Source organism: Rhincodon typus, chromosome 28 (assembly GCF_021869965.1).
Source record: "Rhincodon typus isolate 14 chromosome 28, sRhiTyp1.1, whole genome shotgun sequence".
NCBI classification, from domain to species: Eukaryota; Metazoa; Chordata; class Chondrichthyes; order Orectolobiformes; family Rhincodontidae; genus Rhincodon; species Rhincodon typus.
Window position 1 is genome coordinate 36,960,854 of NC_063359.1, and position 16,165 is coordinate 36,977,018.

The following is a 16,165-nucleotide window of genomic DNA, read 5'->3' on the forward strand; positions in this document are numbered from 1 at the left end:
TTAAGGTTACAAAATATTTTCATTTTATTTGAGCTTGAAATATAAGTATTACATGGATGATTCATCCATCCCACCTTGTACTTCTGTAATTTATTTTCACCCCACCATGAATTAGAATTTATCAATACTGGTTTGCCGCACACAAGCAGAACATTTGACCTTTTTGTGTTAGCTCCTTGATGGAGGAATCAAAAAGAATCCAATAGCTTCTTCTCACCCCTTGCTCTGTATTTTCTTCTGCTTGAAATACTGACATTTTTCTTCAAATATGTACCAGTTTCTGCATGACTACATAGAAACTATGAACAGGAGGAAGCCATTTGAACCTGCTCCGCCATTCAGTTTCAGAAGTCACATGACACCAGGTTATAGTCCAGAAGGTTTATTTAAAATCACAGGCTTTTGAAGCACTGCTCCCTCACCTGATGGAGTAGCACTTTGAAAACTTGTGATTTTTAAACAAATCTGATGGATGATAACCTGGTGTCATGTGATTTTTGACTTTGCCCCCTCTAGTCAAACACTGGCATCTCCACAACATGGCCATTCAACATGATCACAGCTAATCCTCTATTTCAACACCATACTTTCTCTTCATACTCCTTGACGCATTTAGTATTGAAAAAAATGTAAATCTTTCCTCAATATACTCAAGTGACAGCCTCCACAGATTTCTCTGGTGGCGAATTCCACAGGTTGACCAGTATCCCAATGTGAAATGGTTCCTCATCTTGACCTAAATGACTAACCTTCTTGAGACCGTGACCCCTGCTTCTACAATCCCAACCAGGAGAAACATCCTCCCTGATTTAGTCTGTCCAGCCTGGTTATTTTATACGTTTTAATCAGATTCCCCCTCATTCTTCTAAACTCTAGTAAATGCAGGCCCAATCAAACCAATCTCTCTCACAGGACAGTCCTGTCATTCACAGTGTCAGTCTAGCCAACCTTGCCCACATTCCATCTATGGCTAGTATATCCTCTCTTAGGTAGGGAGAACAAAACCGCACAATACTCCATGTGCGGTCTTACCAGGGCTCTGTGTAACTGCAGTTAGACATACCAACTTATGAACTCATCCTCTTGCAAGAAATACCCCATGCCTTTCTAAATACTTCGTGCATCTGCCCGTTTATTTTACAAAGTATCCCATGTTCCAAAAATCATCGAGAAAAGGAACTTCTCCTAAATCTTTCTCCTCCACCTTCATAATAACTTTAAAATTGATTAACATTACTCACTGCTTCCCCAATGCAAATTATACCAAAAAGCAGCACAATCTGAAAGTACTTGGGGATAATGATAAATAGGGAAACAATTCCTGAATGAGTTATAAAATGCAGCAAATAAAACTCAAGAGCAGCCAGAATAGCATTGCATTGCTGTTCAACTTCAAAAATAAAACTAGTTAAAAATTTCATAAATTTCAAAGTTATAAAAAAAAGTACTTAACAATGGTAAAGCCAGAATCAAAAGTGTTACTCATTCTGAAATATAATCGAAGAAATAAACTTCTAGGTTAGTCCAATAAACTTCCCACATTACATGTAATGTGTCAGATCAAATGTTCCCATTTACATGGTGATAAGAAATGTGCAAACATGAACTTTCCTCCAAAAAGCAGTGGATTTTTCATTCCCTGTACCTGTTTATTTCAGTGTCATCATTCCACATCCCAATTAAACACATTTTAGTGAAATTACACCACAACTAATTTATTGCAGAAACGTGCAAAAAAAATTATTTAAATAGTGATCATTGGAGAAGATTCACTCTCTCCTTGGAACTATTTCCCATCATTCAATGTAATTTGAACAAACTCATTAGTGCAAAATTGCTGTGGACTCAAAGCCACCGGAATCTAGACTACGGTTGCCAAAATTCATTTCAGAATATTTATAAGGCAAGAGACAGTGACCACAACAATTACAAATGCAAAAGTGAGCCAGATGGACAGGGAGAGACAGAACAAGAAAAGTACATTGAGAGACAGACATATAGAAAAACAGAGACAGAGAGATGGGGAGAAAGACAGAATTTATCCCATTGATATGGACTAAATTTAGGGGGAGGCGATGGCCTAGTGATATTATCGCTGGACTGTTATTCCAGAGACCAGACAACATTCTGGGGACCTGGTTCCACGGCAGATGGCAGAATTTTAATTCAGTAAATATCTGGAAATAAAGAATCTAACGATGACTGTGAATCTATGGTCGATTGTCAGAAAAACCCATCTGGTTCACTAATACCCTTTAGGGAAGGAAACTGCCATCCTGACCTACATGTGACTCCAGACCCACAGCAAAGTGGTTGATTCAACTGCCCTCTGGGCAATTAGGGATGGGCAAAAAATGCTGCCTAGCTAGTGATGCCCTCATCCTGTGAATGAATAAAGAAAAAAAAATTAGACTTGAGATTCAACTGTGAAAGACAAGCACATTGCCCCAATGCAGAAGATAACCCAATGCACAGAAACGGTTCCTAAAAGTCTGAATAAAACATCATTCCCATACAACATTAAAACATGACCATCACTTAGCTGTTATTTGCTGAATATCTCTGTGCTGTCTGTTCCACAGTCTAGCACAGTTAGCTATTAAAGTATCTTTTCAAAAGAATTACACACTGTTTCAGTGTATGATCAAAGAGCATAAATGAGTTTTCGTTGCAGACTTGGCATGTTGCTATAATTATTAATTTTCACTTCCTCTTAAGTACTTAAAATACAGGCTAGTTTTTGGCTAGCAACCCTGATGTTTCGTTCAATCAAATGTCAAGTGCAAAGGCTCACTGTTTATACAAATATATGAAAATGCACAAATAACTGGCTTCAATTTTGTGGTCTTATTTGTCAGAGACAGAATGTTTCACACACAAAACGTTCAAAACTTCGAAAACCTCCAGGATCAAGTCTTTCATTTATGTAAACATTAAAAGTGTTCAGCCTGGAATTCTCCAAATAAAAAGGGATTCCATCATTACTGTTCTTCACCATGATGCATCATAGGGATTTTTAAAAAACGGAGTATTCTACAATTCTGAATTTGCGGTTGTCCAATAATTCACCTTTGCAGCCACGGTTTTGCAGCCCTTGACTGAAAAGATTCTTTGGTCCTTTGGAAAGTATACCATCTCTTCCGCCACTTTGGTGGCCACTTGGTCAACATCTTCAAAATGCATCGAGTACAATTCAGCTTTTGCACACAACACAATGTGCTTGTACTCCAGCGGCAGAAAAGGAACAAAATAATCTATTAGGTTTTTGTCAATGAGGTGGGTGTGCCAGAATCCACCTGTAGAAAGATAAAGCAAAGCAAAAATATGAATCTCAGTCACATTCGTAAAATGCATAGGTGTTCAGATTCCTTTTATCATAAAACTTTGTTTATTTTGGCATTATCCTGGATTAAAAAATGTTAGAACCACAGAATCCCCACTGTGTGGAAGCAGGCCATTCAGCCCATCGAGTCCACATCTGCAGTGACTTTTTTTAAAAAAAGAATTCATCCAGCATCTTTCATCAGATGTCCCAAAGAACTATACAGCCAATGAACTTTTTTTTTTAAGTAAGTGTGGACACTCTTGTAATGCAGTAAATCCAACAACCAATTTGAGCACAGCAAGCTCCCGTAAACAATGTGATAATTACACTGCCACCTCTTTTTATTGATACTGCTGCAGGAATAAATATTACCCGATACCTGCTTTTCTTTGAAACAAAGACACTAGGACCTTTAACTTTCACCCATGGGAGCAGACTGGACCAGTATTTCACAACTCACCTATATAATAGCACCTCTGGCAATGCTTCTCTCCCCGAGTATTGCACTGGGAGAATCAATTTGAAAAATCTCAATCTCCTGACTCACGAATGAATATGCTACCTGCCAAGGCACAGTTGGTAGCAAATGGCAAATATACGCAGTGAAACATAGATTAAAAATTGTTAAGTGTTGAAAATCATGCCATTCACATTCAATTGCTGTCCTCTGGTTTTTAAACCCTTCCACCAATGGGAACAGCTTCCCTCGAAGTAGTCTGACTCAATCCCTCCAGACTTGAACACTTATGAACCTTCTCTATGTAGTAGTCACAGTTTCTCAAAAAAAACCCCACATTAAATCCTGAAATCTTTCTTATAAATCTGTTTGTCTCCCTTTTTAAAGCCTTCCCGTCTTTTCTCAAGTGTGATGACTAGAACCGGATACAATACTCATTTGAGGCCAAATCAGTGAAGCTCAGCTTGGCCATTATAGTATTTCTCAGCATTTTCTAGATTTGCAATTTATTTATTCCATGGGATCCACTAACCTCAGTGTTTAACAGTCTGCTCAATCTGCAACCAAAAATAGAACAAGGGACCTGAAGCTCTTATTGTATAACCCAGGAGACTGTTCAGTTCGTCGTACCTATGTCATGTCTTCAAAACTATCCAGTCCTGCTCTTTCCCCATAGCCCTCAAAGTATACAACCATTATTTTTGTGAAAATCATTTGAAGAGAAGATAAAGCAGGTTTACAGGTAAAGGGTGAAGCCTAAATAGGTCATTCAATTGTGTTTTTAAGATTTCTGAAATGGACAAAATTTTAAATCTTCAGTCAGTTAGATAAGTATATTTAAACCTGGAAACCTAGTATTCAGACCTTTCGTTCACATTATGAGGGACGGCTTTTTGCTTTTATATTCAGAAAAGAGAAATATGGAAAGGCAGCACTAGAATTTGGATCAACTGGAGAGAATCATTTGAGTCACTGGAAGATTTAATTGGAGGGAAATGCTGCAGTTCCATCATAGCATGGAGAGATGGAACTACTTCCACTGAAGCTCAACACTGAAAATAATTTCGAAGGGGCACTGCTGGGTTGGTGATTCAGCAATATACTTTGTCTCCATGATGCTAAGTCACTATCTGCCCTCCATAAGATGTAGGGGCAAAAGCAGGCTATTTGGCCCATTTAGTCTGCTCTGCCATTCAATGAGATCACGCTGATTTGATAATCCTCAACTTCACTTTACTGCCTTATCCGCCATAACTCTGATCCCCTTAAACATTAGAAATCTGTCCATATGAGCCTGCAGTATGCTTAACAATACAGCCTTGACAGCTCTTTGTAGTAAAGAATTCCACAGATTCACTACCCTCAGGGAAAACCTCATCCGTCTTAAATGGAGTTCTCCATTCATCCCTTTCCATTCCCAGTTCAAATAAATGCTGAACCAAGACTTACTCTTTTTGTTGTTGTAGACTTCTAAGGACAGACTATTCTCCAAGTCTGTCCGTTGAATATCTTCCCTTTTCATCCCACGCTGCCAGAAATCTAGCACAACATCATTTATCTTTTCACCACCGGCATTGCTATTCACAAAGAAAGCAGAGACAGATTACTTTACCTCAGTTCATTTCTATTAACGTTCGTTTCAGGATTCATGATGTGGAGGTGCCGGTATTGGACTGGGGTGGACAAGATCAGAAGTCAGATGACACCAGGTTATAGTCCAACAGTGTTCACCTGACGAAGGAGCAGCGCTCCGAAAGCTTATGATTTCAAAGAAACCTGCTGGGCTATAACCTGGAGACATGAGACTTCTGACATCATTTCAGGAGTATGAGCAAGAGTAAAAGGTCAAAGACTTTAAGTGATTAGCAGAAGAACTAGAGGAGAAATGGTGGGGTTTCTTCAATACATCAGCTATAGCTTAGGTAGTCAACATTCAAACTCAGACAAGAGTTTCAATTCAAGTCCTACTCCATGAACTTAGCAGGAAAATTAAGATCAACAGTATCAGAGGATCCATCTTTCCCACGAGTTGTTAAACTGATTGCCTCTGAAGAGTTTGCTATGCATGTCGTCACACTGACCCGGTGTTCTATTTTTGTGTTCTTGATTGAGGGATATTGTTACCAAAGATAACTCCTGCATCATTATTTGAAATATTGCCATGGGATCTTTTACATCAACTTCAAAGGCCAGATAGGCCCTCAATCTGATGCCCATCCGAAAGAGGATATTGGAGCATCAGACTTGATGTTACAGTGTTGAAGTTGGTATATAAATGCAAGTTGCTGCTGTTAGAAATCCTTCCTGATTTTCATTTCCTTGGGATAGATGTATAATAGGCAGCTGATCTGATGTTTCCCACATTATGCTATTGCTCAAAGTCAACATTATTTTCCCAGTGACCCCCACCACTCTAACAATTCAGGCATGTCCATATATTGTGCCCTACAAGAGATCCTGAATGGTCTTAACAGGGGTGAACCTGGGAAGGATGTATCCCTTTGAACTAAGGGACATGCTTTTAAAATTAGGAGTTGCCCTTTCAGGACATAGATGAGGAGAACTTTTTGTCCCCCTTAGTTTCAAAGATCACATAACGCTCTGTCTGTCTCAGAAGGCGGCAGAGGTAGGGTCATTAAATAGTTATAGAGGGGGATAGATTCTTGTCAAACAGGAGAATCACATGTTATTGTGGTAGCTGGCAATGTGGAATTTGAAATACTAATAGATTAGTCATTATCTTCTCAATTCGAGAGGCCAAACGGTTTATTTATGCTCCTGTTTTGTCTGTTCGTATATATGTGCAGGGTAAGGAATGGAAAGAGGTAAGCTCACTGGCTACATCACATGGGACGCATCCATCAGGCAACTCTAATCCATTTCCTGATTGCTGTGCATGATGCTAAGGAATTGAGGGGCGTGCTGCCTGGCTGTGACACAGGAGAAAGAAAAAAAAAGCCATCGTGCCTTAAAAGTGCAACATACCCAAAGACCAGCTCATACTTGCCTCAGGAAGATGAACATCGCCTTTCGATAAACCACTCCATCAAGGTGGCTGTAGTATTCCAAAAATGGTTTAATGGAATCAATGAGCTCAGGGTTCATTTTGTCCATCTCATCAAAAATAAACAGGGACCGCTTACACAGGCTAACATTCCCGCGAATCCATTCCTGCAACTGTTGCTAAATTAATTTAAAATAGAAAATAAAATTTAAAAGTGAATGTTTGAATCTAGTAAAAGCCAGACACGTTATTCTTTGAGTATCAGTTCTATTGACAGCATCATTCTTGGTAGCTCCACATCTTCAAATACTTCTTTTAAAAGTTCATGATTATTCGCAATCCAGATAAAAGGTGTAAAATTTTAATTTCAACTCATGAGATTCTTCCATGGAAACGCACGTGGAAAGTTGAACTTAATATTTATGCGGGGATAAATAAAACCACTGCTTAAAGTGGGCCACATCACCAAACATTACCAACACTTCAACGTGGCTGCTTATAAAGGCACATCCTTAGCCAGATTGGAGATAATTGGTCAATCATCCCGCAAATCACAGACTGCTTAGTGACTGACATTTTTTAAAACACAAATGTTCTATCTTCTACTCTACCTTCCCTTAAGAAAACACCCCATTCACAGTTTTGCCCATGTTTGCAGTAGTTTATACAGACTCTTTTCTAAATAGACTCTGTGGACTGACTACTGCAGCATGTTGCTTAAAGTCTGTTTTGCTCAGTAAACAATTTACTTTGATACAAGTTACACTCCCTGTTCTGAACCCTGCCAAATGTCCTGCCCTAACTCAGTTCGTTGGCTGACACGTTGGGTGCTATTAAGAGATTCAACCCCAACGTGAAAGCTCCTCTCTCTAGGCATAAATAACCACTTCCCCCAAAATTTACCTAAACACCAGGCCAAACACACGCTTCAATCTGACAGCATATTATACTTGAACCAAGAAATCTGGATGCTTCAACAAGTTATTTTTCCCACAACTAGTAGGATGAGGCAACATCATAAAGTATGAATGGCAATGGCAAGCTACACTTTGGTAAAGTGCTGGGAATGTATGCATACACATTCACAGATAATAGATAGTACAATTGTTTCATAAAATGAGAATATACTTCAATGAATTACCTAAAGTCTTGTCACCGTAACGGAGCCATATATGACACAGAAGAATGTCAATCAGCCCATCTAGTCCATGCTGGCTCTCTGTGGAGCAACCCAGATATTCAATTCCACACTATCTTGTAGCTCTACCAGTTTATCATCTCTGGGTGCATATTCGACTTCCTTTCGAAACCTGTCATCATCTCGACTTCCACCACCCTCAGGGACAGCATGTTCCAGTTCATGACCACTTGCTGCGTAAAGTGTTCTTCCTCACATCTCTCGTTTGAAATCTTAAAACCATCTCCTCTAGTCCTTGGACCATTAGCCAATGGGAACAGTTTTTCTTTGTCTACCTTTTCCAATCTGTCATCACCTTGTACACCTCCATCAAATCTCCTTTAATCTACTTTGTTCCAGCATTTCTCCTAACGTTATAGTTAAAATCCCCAGCCCTAGAATGATTCTGGTGTGTTCCATTAGAAGGAATTAACACACTGTATAACAAATTGTATTTGATAGACAAGGAGGCCAAAGATTATGGAGGGGATAGACAGAAAAGTGGAGCACAAACAAATCAACCATGATATTTTGAACAGTGGAGCAGGTTTGAAGTGTCAAATGACCTGCTCCTGAGTCCTACCTTCCTCTGTAGAAGAAAACAAAACTGAAAAATGGGGATAGAGAAGTATTCCTCAGAACTGGAAGGTGCTAAGAGTTTTAAACAATTAGAGGTAGGAGAGGCAGTGACAGAATGTATGTTGTCGCTCAAAACGTAGGCATCAGTGCAGCACTATTTGAACTCCACCATTGGCTCAGCAACGAAAAACTTCAATTCAGTATTCTCAGTCTACAGCTCAACTGGATTAAGGTATATCATCAGGTTGGATAGGATATTGGAGAAGGAACCTTACTGTGTCTAACCCAAGCTGTACCTGCTCTAGGAAAATCTGCTCTTATTTTGAATTCTATATAAATGACATGACTATGACAGAGAAAAATAAGCTGATAATTACTATATACTTGCTGGTATGTTGAACATTGGGGAAGTGGTAAGAAGTCACAAATTTATGAACGTATTTACTGTTCATTCCATTTTTGTAAAGACTTTCAGCAATTATTTTACTGACAAAGCTTTTGCCAGTACCAGTCCAGCCATGTAGAGAAAGGGCGAGAGGCTTCCTTGCATCCTTGTTACTCAAGAAACCTTCGATTGCCTTCGGAATCACATCCAATGCAATATGCTGTCCAAACAGCTGTTCCCTCAAAGAGGCTTCTAATCCTATTTCAAACGTCAAACAGAAACACAGATAAATACACATGTAGGACACATGCAATGCACAACTACAGTCTGAGAGAAACAGAACAGCAGATATTCAGGCAAATTTCAGAGAAGAATAAAAGTAATAGGGGTCGTAATGGTAGGGGTTTTCAACTACCCCAACACTAACCAGGTTAGTCATAATGTGAATGTTTAAGGGACCAGTATTCTTAAACGCACCCAGGGCAGCTTTTTAAGACAGTACGTGGAAAGCCCTACAATTGTCATTATTTACCACCCATCAATTTTTGTATTGGTGAGAACTTTGACTTTATGCCCATTTTTATCTTTTTCCATAACAATCTGGAGTCTAACAAAATTATGACCGCTGTCTGCAAAGTGCTCACTCACTGATTCTTCAATCACTTGCCCAGCTTTGTTATCTAAAATTAAGTCCAGGATTACCGTCTCCCTTGTAGGGCTTTCCACGTACTGGCTTAAAAAGCTGTCCTGGTGCATTTTAAGAATACTGCTCCCTTTAAACTTTCACACTATGACTAACCCAGTTAACGTTGGGGAAGTTGAATCACTCAAGAGCTGATTGAATGGTGCAGTAGGACCTAATATTGCTCCTAAGTCCTATGTTTCTATGCTTTTTGTGGGATAAATATCGACTAGGACACCAGGATAAAGGCTGGTGCCATTTTCCCTGGAGCTTCGGAGGCTGAGGGGTGACCTTATCGGGGTTTATGAGGTCATGAGGGACATGGATAGGGCAAATAGCCAAGGTCTTTTGGACCCCTGTACCCTGGGAAAAAGTAAAGGGCATAGGTTTAAGCTGAGAGGGAAAAGATTTTTTTAGCAGCAGAGGGAGAGGCGACAGCGAGGACCAGGGGGCTGCCGGGAATATATTTGGGCAGCGGCTGCCAGGGTGCCAGGACATCTCTGACCGGCTTGAAAGGATACTGGAGCAGGAGGGGGAGGATCCAGTTGTTGTGGTCCACGTTGGGACTAACAACACAGGCAAGGCTAGGATGGAGGACCTGTTTGGGGATTATCAAGCACTAGGAACGAAATTAAGGAACAGGTCCTCAAGGGTCATAATCTCTGGATTACTGCCCGAGCCACGTGCAAATTGGCTTAGGGATAAGAAAATTAGGGAAGTAAACACGTGGCTAAGGGAGTGGTGTGGGAAAGAGGGGTTCCATTTCATGGGGCATTGGCATCAGTTTTGGAACCGGAGGGATCTGTACCAATGGGACGGTCTCCACCTGAACCGACCTGGAACCAGTGTTCTTGCAAAAAGGATAAATAGGGTGGTCACTAGGACTTTAAACTAATGAGTTGGGGGGGGGGGGGGGGGGAAGGGAAAGGAAAGGGAAGGGAAGGGAAAACGACAGGGAGTATGATGGTAAATAAAAAGGTAAGCAGCAGGTTAGCATGTGTGCAGGAGGGTTTAAGTTCAAGGCAGACTATGAAAGAAGCAAAAAGGAAGGATAACTCAGGAGATATTATTAGAGATGTTGGAAATCATGAAGGTAAGAAAGCTGGCATAAAGGCACATTCGTAACAAGGTTGATGAGTTAACGGCACAAATCATCGTGAATGAATATGATTTGGTAGCCATTACGGAGACATGGTTACAGGATGGTCACGACTGGGAGTTAAATATCCAAAGGTACCAGACTATTCGGAAGGACAGACAGGAAGGTAAGGGAGGTGGTGTAGCTCTGATATTCAAGGACGCCATCAGGGCGGTGCTGAGAGATGATATAGGTTCTATGGAGAATGAGGTTGAATCCATTTGGGTGGAAATTAGAAATTCTAAGAGGAAAAAGTCACTGATAGGCGTAGTCTATAGGCCACCAAATATTAACATCACATTGGGGCGGGCAATAAACAAAGAAATAACTAATGCCTGTAAAAATGGTACGGCAGTTATCATGGGGGATTTTAACCTACACGTAGATTGGTCGAACCAGCTCGGTCAGCGTAGCCTTGAGGAGGAGTTCGTTGAGTGTATCCGTGATAGTTTTCTTGAACAGTATGTAATGGAACCGACGAGGGAGCAAGCTATCCTAGATCTGGTCCTGTGTAATGAGACAGGAATAATTAATGACCTCATAGTTAGGGATCCTCTTGGAAGGAGTGATCACAGTATGGTTGAATTTAGATTACAGATGGAGAGTGTGAAGATAAAATCCAATACCAGGGTCCTGTGCTTGAACAAGGGGAACTACAATAGAATGAGGGAGGACTTGGCTAAAGTAGACTGGAAACAAAGATTTTATGGTGGGACGGTTGACGAGCAGTGGAGGACTTTCAAAGCAATCTTTCAAAGTGCTCAGCAAAAGTATATTCCAATGAAAAGGAAGGACTGTAAGAAAAGGGGTAATCTGCCATGGGTGTCTAAAGAAATAAGGGAGGCTATCAAATTGAAGGAGAAGGCATACAAAGTGGCCAAAAACAGCATGAAGCGAGAAGATTGGGAAAACTTTAAAGGTCAACAGAAAGCCACAAAAAGAGCTATAAAGAAAAGTAAGATAAAACATGAGAAAAAACTAGCACAGAATATAAAGACAGATAGCAAAAGTTTCTATAAATATATAAAACGAAAAAGAGTGGCTAAAGTAAACGTTGGCCCTTTAGAGGATGAGAAGGGGAATTTAGTTATGGGATATGATGAAATGGCTGAGGCATTGAACAGGTATTTTGTATCGGTCTTCACAGTGGAGGACACTAATAACGTGCCAGTAATTGACAAAGAGAGGAAGGTAGGTGAGGACCTGGAAACAATCATTATTACGGAAGAGGTAGTGTTGGGCAAGCTAATGGAGCTAAGGATTGATAAGTCTCCTGGCCCTGATGGAATGCATCCCACGGTACTAAGAGAGATGGCGGGAGAAATAGCAGGTGCATTTGGTGGTAATTTTCCAAAATTCGCTGGACTCTGGGGCAGTCCCAGCAGATTAGAAAACAGCAAATGTGACGCACTGTTTAAAAAGGGAAGTAGACAAAAGGTGGGGAATTATAGACTGGTTAGCTTAACCTCTGTGGTGGGGGAAGATGCTTGAGTCTATTATCAAGGAAGAAATAGCAAGGCATCTTGATAGAAATTGTCCTGTTGGGCAGACGCAGCATGGGCTCATGAAGGGCAGGTCATGCTTGACAAATCTTTTGGAATTCTATGAAGACATTACGAGCGAGGTGGACAATGGGGACCCAGTGGATATGGTGTACCTAGATTTCCAAAAGGCCTTCGACAAGGTGCTGCACAAGAGGCTACTGCACAAGATAAGGATGCATGGCATTAAGGGTAAATTATTAGCATGGATAGAGGATTGGTTGACTAACAGGAAGCAAAGAGTGGGGATAAATGAGTGCTATTCTAGCTGGCAGTCAGTGACTAGTGGTGTGCCTCAGGGATCGGTGTTGGGACCGCAATTATTTACAATTTATATAGATGATTTGGAGTTGGGGACCACGTGTAGGGTGTCAAAGTTTGCAGATGACACTAAGATGAGTGGCAAAGCAAAGTGTGCATAGGACTGTGAAACTTTGCAGAGGAACATAGATACATTGAGTGAGTGGGCGGGCAAAGGTCTGGCAGATGGAATACAATGTAAATAAATGTGAAGTCATACATTTTGGTAGGAGTAATAGTAAAAAGGATTATTACTTGAATGGTAAAAAGTTGCAGCATGCAGCTATGCAGAGGGACCTGGGTGTCCTTGTGCATGAATCACAGAAGGTAGGTCTGCAGGTACAACAAGTAATTAGGAAGGCAAATGGAATTTTGTCCTTCATTGCTAAAGGGATTGAAATTAAAAGCAGAGAGGTTATGTTGCAGCTATACAAGGTGCTGGTGAGGCCACACCTGGAGTACTGTGTGCAGTTTTGGTCTCCTTACTTGAGAAAGGATATATTGGCACTGGAGGGGGTGCAAAGGAGGTTCACTAGGTTGATTCCAGAGTTGAGGGGGTTGGCTTATGAGGAGAGACTGAGTAGATTGGGATTATATTCATTGGAATTCAAAAGATGGAGGGGGGATCTTATAGAAACATATAAAATTATGAAGGGAATAGATACGATAGAAGTAGCGAGGATGTTTCCACTGGCAGGTGAAGCTAGGACAAGAGGGGACAGCCTCAAGATTAGAGGGAGCAGATTTAGGACTGAATTGAGAAGGAATTTCTTCACCCAGAGGGTTGTTAATCTATGGAATTCCTTGTCCAGTGAAGTAGTTGACACTACTTCAGTAAGTGTTTTTAAAAAAAGGTAGATTTTTTTTGAACAATAAAGGAATTCAGGGATACGGTGAGAACGCGGGTAAATGGATCCGAGTCCACAAAAAGATCAGCCATGATCTTATTGAATGGCGGAGCAGGCTCGAAGGGCCAGATGGCCTACTCCTGCTCCTAGTTCTTATGTTCTTATGACCTAAGGGACAACTTTTTCCACGCAGAGGATGGTGTCTGTATGGAATGAGCTTCTACAAGTAGTGATGGAGGTTAGTACAACTACAACATTTAAAAGGCATCTGAATGGGTACATGATTAGGAAAGGTTTGGAGGGATATGGGCCAAATAATGTCAAATGGCACTACATTAATTTAGGACATCTGTTCAGCATGGACAAGTTGAGCAAAGGGTCTGTTTCCACGCTCTTCGATTCTATGACTCTATAATAGTGTATGGTACCAAATAGCCTCAGCACTGTAGTGTCAGCCTTGATAATTTGTGCTCAAACTCTACAGTGAGATCTCAGAATCTTGACTCAAATGAAACTGAAACCAACTAAGCCACAGCTGACAAACAGAAAGCAAGAAAAACTTCCTTATTCTTCATAAAGCTTCTAAACACAACCTAATAGTGTTTCACCAATGAGATTAATAAAAGGCCAACAAAACAAAATGAAATCATGCAAGGTTTTAAAGTTGAAAGTGTAAGAAAGAAAAATTAAAACATCCAAATGCAGCACCTAGCCGCAACTCACTGAACTTGTATCTAGTTGCAGACCCCGACTCTGCATTTTGCTTCTACCCAATCCCCTCCAACCCTACACCTTGTTTCTTTCATCCCACACACCTCCAATGCTGCACTTCACTTCTACGCTCTGTGACCCTGCCCCTACCCCACAATCCTGCACCCTGCCTCTAACCACCTTCCTGACACTCCATTTTAATTCTATCCTCAACCAATCACCTGGCTTCTACAACCTGATCCTGTGCCTTTCCTTGCTTTGCTTTTACCTCCCTGTCCTTCGATCTTGCTTCTACTCCTGACCATGCATTTTATCTCTACCCCCAACTCTGCACCTTTTACCTGCTGACCCTGTGTCTGCCTCTGACCCCTGCACCTTTTGGCTGCTGACCCTGTGTCTGCCTCTGACCCCTGGCCCTGCACCTTTTACCTGCTGACCCTATGTCTCACTCCCACCCCTGACCCCTTTTATCTTCTGACCTTTGACATCCAGCGGTACCCAGGCCCTGGTGCAACATTCCTGGAAGCGACAGTTGAAATAATAATAAGCCGTAGAGGCCGCCCCCACCAGAAAGGCGGTGGTTGTGAAGAATTCCAGCGCCATAGTCAATCCTGGGGAGAGAAACAGAACAAACAGCAGCAACTCCCACCTCCCAGGCGCCATCGTTGGAAGCTCGCGCGGAAAGGGAAATGGAAACTCGGATATTTCCGCCCCGCCGAATGGCATCAACGTACGTCACAACCGCCCTGCAGGCTGCGCTGTCGTTTGCTCCTATTGGCCGCAGCCTGTGCACGTGGTGTTAGGGGCGGAGCCAGTTTGCAGGTGTGAAGCTGGCCAGGTGACGCCTCCGCCATGTTGTTCTTTACCTTTTGGTGTGACTTGGGCGCTAATGGGAAAACTTAACGTACACTAACAAGGAAGTCATCAGGGATAGGTGAGAACGCGGAGTTGATGATGAATCATAAAAGTCCATACAAATAGGAACTAGAGTAGTCCATTCAGCCCCTTGAGCCTGTCCCACCACTCAATAGGATCATGGCTGATCCAACATTCTTCATGTCTACTTTCCTGCCTTTTCTCCATAACCCTTGATATCCTGAGTGAGTTAGACTCTGTTTCAGCCTTAAGTATACACAAGGACTCTACCCCCCACTGCTCTCTGTGGCAAGGAGTTCCAAAGGCTGTCAACTCTCAGAGAAGAAATTCCTCCTCATCTCAGTCTTAAATTGGCCATTTACTCTGAGACCACATATTCAGGTCCTAGACTGTCCCATGATGGAAAACACCCTGTCTGCATTTACCCTCTCAAGCCCCTTAAGTATCCTATATGTTTCAATGAGATCATCTCTTAATCTTCTAATTTCCTATAAGTAGATTCTCAAAAATTGGTTTAATGTTTCCTCAAGAGACAATGCATCATACTGGGGATCACCCTAGTGAACCTTTTCTGAACTGCCTCCAATTAAATAATAAATTTTCTTCAATTGAGAGACCAAAACTGTTCACAGTACTCTAGATTTAGTCTCACCAGAGCCTTGTACAGTTGCAATAAGACTTCTCTACTTTTACACTCCAACCCTTGAGATAAGTGCCAATATTCCATTAGCCTTCCTGATTACCTGCTGCGCCTATGTGTTAGCTTCTGTGCCTTGTGTACAAGTACCCCAACTACTTTTGGAGCTTTCTGCAGTTTTTCTCCATTTAAGTAATGCTCTTCATATGTTGTCAATCCTTCCCAGAAGAAAAAATAAATAAACCTGGCAAATGACATATGTCAATTTGACTCATCTTGTACACTTCAAAATGGAGGTCCAGTACAACAGTAAATTCATTTCCAACCATTACTGTTCTTTTATCTGGCCTTTTTCCCTCTGGGCTACTTACCGATTGAGGAAAGTTAAGAGTCAATTACTTTATTGTTGGGAGTCCGGAGTAACTGAAGGTAGACCAGGTAAAGATGACAGATTTCCTAACTTAAAGGACAATTGTGAATCATTTTGTGGGATTTTTGAGCAATC

General features: G+C 41.2%; 1 pseudogene; it reads right to left on the reverse strand.

Moving 5' to 3' along the window:
* LOC109936444 lies at positions 1 to 15,147 on the reverse strand (annotated as a pseudogene).
* Positions 15,148 to 16,165: the final 1,018 nt, after the last annotated feature.